Here is a 4,842-nt window from a genome sequence, read left to right as displayed (position 1 = left end):
CCGGGTTGACTTGGTAAAAAATTTCGTGGTAAAATCGTGTTTTGTAATAGTAGATGACGTTACGCACATCAGGAATAAGCACCAAAAAAAATCTCTTCTAAATTTAATTTCCCAGTGACATGAATGGGTGGATATTAGTACATTAATTCATTAATTTTAAAATTGAAAAAGTTAAGAAAGAAAGAGAAAAGCATGACAGAGAAATTAACTGAAGACATGAGAAAGAAGAAAAACGTGTATGGAAAAGAAATCAAAAGATAAAAACAAAAAAAACGGATCGGTGTTTAAATTAATTGATATGATATTGCAGTTAATTATGTTTAATATATAAAACTATGATAAAATAAAAAAAAAAAGTTATAAATATGATAAAATGATGTTAAATAATATAAAGTAAACACGTAATACTTGTTTTATACAAATTTGATGCTGAACAAATATTAACGTGGAGAGAAAAGAGACTTGTCGCAAGAGAGAAAAACGAGGGAAAGGAATTAAATTCAGTCAAATTGTTAACAAACCAAAATTTGAGTTTTGACACAAAAACAAAATTCCTCCTCCCACCTCTTGGCTACTCACCACCCGCTCCACAATTCTCTCTCTCTCTCTGAAGCTTCAACATTAAAGCCTACGCCATTTTGGATCTTACATACACGTGTCTGTGGCAGGCCAAACAACCTGCCTAAAGATCTGGTTGAAACAGTTAGATCCTTGAAATCCCTTTGGTTTTTCTGCATCTGGGTCTTTTCTGATTTCTGATGGGTTGGAGATATAAGGCTGGCTTGTTCTTGATAGCCACTGTTGTTGTCATATGGGTAACCTCCGCGGAAGTAACCCAGGTTAGATTACAAACTCTTTTTTTTTTTCTTTAAATTACTTTTCTTTGGATTCCAGTTGTTCATTTTAATTAATATATCCATAATTATGCATTTGTTCACGTTCTTGATTAATTCTTTTTTTTAGTAAAGATTCTTTTTAGCCAAAAAACTGCTTTTCTACAGCAATAGGTTGGAGGTCTTACTTGATTAATTAATTCATCATGTGTCCATATTCGTTGTTAATTAATTGGGTTTAATCTCATTTATAATTCTTCAGATGTTTGCATATCCATTATTAATTGAGAACTATTGTAGCAAAGTATGGGCTTGGATATTTCGTATGTTTGAATGGTGGAAAAAGTTTTTAAATGCATATGAGGAAAGAATAGAATTAATCATATTCCATTTAGTCAGTTGTTCCAAGCTCATACATGCAGCATGCAAGTAAAATGCTATGATTGGTTTGTGTCATTGAATCATTAAATCTTGTATGTTTTAGAAGTCTTACATATTATCATGATTCTACACTGCATTACAATATTCTGAAGCTATTTCAAATTCAAGCTAACCCATGTCTTGTGCACAGGATATCTTTACTGACTACAAGCAGCCATTTGCGGTTACATATCTTGGAGCTTCGCTCATGGTAATTTACCTTCCAATAGCTTTTATAAAGGATTGGCTATGTAACTTGCTATGTCGTTCTTCTAAAACTGTCAAAGATATAGAAAGCATAGATGAGTCCTCCGTTGAACTTAATTCTCCTCTAAGGCACATAACATGTGAAATGGAACTTCAAGGGACTTTGGCTAAGAAAGATAGTGGTGCAGATCTTTCACCTCACACAGAGGAAAAGCCATTGGTTCCTATAAACAAAGATGAAGTGCAGTTTCTGAAACAGGACAAAGAGCTTACCACAATGGAGATTGCTACCTTTGGATATTGCTCCTATCTGGTTTGTAACAGAGGTAATTAATGATTGCAAAGCATCATTTAGGATTCGGCTTTTCCCTTTTAGCATTCTTTTGTTCTCTTAAATTTTTAGGCTCAAGTGCATAGAATATGGAAATCTTTTTTGGTTTTCTAACTTTGTAAACTGAGCAAAGGATTCTCCCTCAGAAGAGTAGCTTTTGCATTGACAGTATAATTTCTCTGGGTAATATTCTGCATTATTTTTGGATATGAATCATATGAGCAAAGGAACTTAAAAGAATTATCACTAACAGTTTTTTGTTGTTTGCAATATTTATCAAATGCTGCTCTTGCACGTACAAGTGTAGCAAGTACAACAGTGCTGTCCTCTACTTCAGGACTTTTACACTTTTTTTTTGGTGCTTTTCTGGGTCAAGATTCATTGAATGTAGCAAAGTTGGTTGCCGTCTTTGTCAGCATGGCTGGTATTGCCATGACCACTCTGGGAAAAACTTGGGCTGCGGACAATTCAACAGGTTCTTCTGTGTAAGTTCATTTTATCTTCAATGTCTCAACATGTATAATCTTGGCGTACTTTTTATTCAGGATTGTATTATCTTGATAGATCTCCATGCCACACATATAGATATATACATGCATGTTTACCTAGACATATGTGTTTATGCACTTTTGATTTATACTGGGTACTGCTGTTATAATGTAAGTAACAATGCTGCCAAAGCCACTACAGTTCAAAGAAGAGGGTTAGTGGGTTATACACGTACTCCGAAATCCTCTTTGCAAGTTCCAGGTGTACCTTTAGTTTCTTCTATAGTATTTCAGTTTATCAATACAACTTTCCACAACATTTTTCTGGATTGTGGTAAAGAAAAGCTCAGTGATCGGAATTGCTTTCTTTTATAATTCACATCTTTCCTGCTTGTTTTCAAAAGCTGCAGGGCTTTTGTTATTATCATATCAAAATTGATAATTAAGTTTCATCGTGTAGAAGATCTCTTTCTTTAGGCCAAAAAATCACATGGTACTTAGTTGCTTTGGCTAAAAGCACTTCTATACTGTAATTAGGCATTTTCTAGTGGTACTTCCATTTGGCTATAACTATATCAGTATCTTGCATGTAGTTACAGGTTGTTCTGATGAGTTCTTACATTTCATAGGATATGTTGTTAGTGTTAGGTTCATTTTTCCGCTTTTCTGCTAGCTTGCTCTTTGTAATGTATATTTTGAACATTGACAGTTGATTTTTGTGTTTAGCAATGGGAAACACACTCTTGTTGGTGATCTTTTTGGCCTTCTCTCAGCCATGTCATATGGGCTATTTACAGGTTTGGCTGATTCTCTTATTTGAAATTTCTTTTATCCATCTTCTACCATTCTTAAGGCACATTGTCAATTTGTCTTCCATTTTTTCAAACATGTTGCAGTGCTGCTAAAAAATTTCGCGGGCGAGGAAGGGGTTGATGTTCAAAAGTTGTTTGGATACATAGGACTCTTTACACTTGTATCGCTATGGTGGCTTGGTAATAGTCATTCGAGAATTAATAATCTTATGAATAAGTCATTGAAGTTGTTTTCTAAATTCTTATAACCATTAGTTGACTTTTTACTCAAAAGTATATCCCCATGTTTAACTAGCAAACTAATTGTTCCTTTAAATATTGTTTCAGTTTGGCCTTTGACAGCCTTGGGAATAGAACCCAAATTTGCAATCCGCACTCTGCTAAACTGGATGAAATAGTCCTTGCGAATGGCTTTGTTGGAAGTGTGCTCTCTGATTATTTTTGGTTTGCATCCTTTTCCAAGTGCTTCATGCACCTAAACTTTACGCTCTTCCCGTTTCATGTAGTCTTAATCTTTCTTCAAATTACCTCTCTTCTCTAGGGCATTATGTGTTGTGTGGACAACTCCTCTAGTAGCCACATTGGGCATGTCACTTACCATCCCTCTCGCAATGGTGGCTGACATGGTCATTCATGGCCGTCACTACTCAGCAATTTACATTCTTGGCTCACTCAAGTAAAATTTTCTATGGTTTATTAGATTTGTGTAACACTGCGAGTGCTATGTTGTTTCATGGTGTATTGCAGGTGCTCGCTGGATTTGTAATAGCTAATCTTTCAGACCGGTTCTCAAGAAAGTTGGGATTGTAGCATTTGTGGAAATCACATAGCTTAATTAGACCATCGTCATTCTTTGTCAGGAGCCATTATCTCCGTCATTGCTTTTTGTATAAACTTCCTTCAAGCTACGTTTGTTGTGGGAAAGGAATGAAGGCAATGGTATACAGTAACCAATCTTGTAAATGAAATCCTTGTCTTCCTTTTCTTTTCTTGTTTTTATTGTTATTTTTTACTAGCATGTTGGGGAAAAAAAGAGAGAGAGAGGGAAATCCTCCTTTTTTTTTTGTTTGTTTTGGCATTGAGCCTTAATTGTAAGATTCTCTTTAATCAAAAAAAAAAAAAAAAAGATTTATTGTTTTTCTTCATGTGGTAGACGCAAAAAAAGCTTTATGTTGTGCCCTTTATAACTACCCATCTATGCTTTTATAAAATTCTAAAATTCTTGATTGATGATTCTTGAATTTGGTGTGATGAATCATGTAATACCAATTCAGTTAGTGAATTTAAAACAAAATCTATAACAAAAAATTTAATTTAATTTAAAATCACTTTTCAAATCACTTTTTTAAAAATCGGTAATTATACGAATTTTTTTCTATATTTTAAAGTTGTACAGTTTAGTTATTTTTATTTTTTTTCTCCTTTTTTAGATTTTAAATATGTAGCAAATTTTCATATTTACTTAAATAATAAAATTATTTATCGTTTCACCAATATAATGGGTGTGTCAAGGATTAGTATTAAAAAAGTAGTTCTTTGTCTCTAAAGAAATGTATAAATCAATGAGTCAAAACACTCTCGAGAGAGTGAGTGTATATTTATTCTATTTATAGTATAAGGGTTTATTTAAATGGATGGTGGGATTAATTTTGATGATATTGAAAACAGTGGTGAAGGTGAAATGAGTTACTGTAAAGATGAAATTGGATACTGTAGTTGTAAGATTAAAATCAATTGTGCAATATATATTT

General features: G+C 33.4%; 1 pseudogene across 1 annotated transcript; it reads left to right on the top strand.

Moving 5' to 3' along the window:
• Window positions 1-340: 340 nt before the first annotated feature.
• Window positions 341-4,236, top strand: LOC111302872 (putative vacuolar membrane protein YML018C; annotated as a pseudogene). The gene is made up of 8 exons (XR_016326514.1): window positions 341-839; window positions 1,405-1,784; window positions 2,060-2,276; window positions 3,006-3,076; window positions 3,176-3,271; window positions 3,419-3,535; window positions 3,633-3,767; window positions 3,811-4,236. The product of XR_016326514.1 is annotated as a putative vacuolar membrane protein YML018C (transcript).
• Window positions 4,237-4,842: the final 606 nt, after the last annotated feature.

The sequence above is a fragment of the Durio zibethinus genome, chromosome 13 (assembly GCF_047325235.1).
Source record: "Durio zibethinus cultivar Kanyao isolate XHJ-2024 chromosome 13, ASM4732523v1, whole genome shotgun sequence".
Taxonomy (NCBI): Eukaryota; Viridiplantae; Streptophyta; class Magnoliopsida; order Malvales; family Malvaceae; genus Durio; species Durio zibethinus.
Note: the sequence above shows the minus strand (reverse complement) of the source record. Positions and strands in the feature narration are given on the sequence as shown.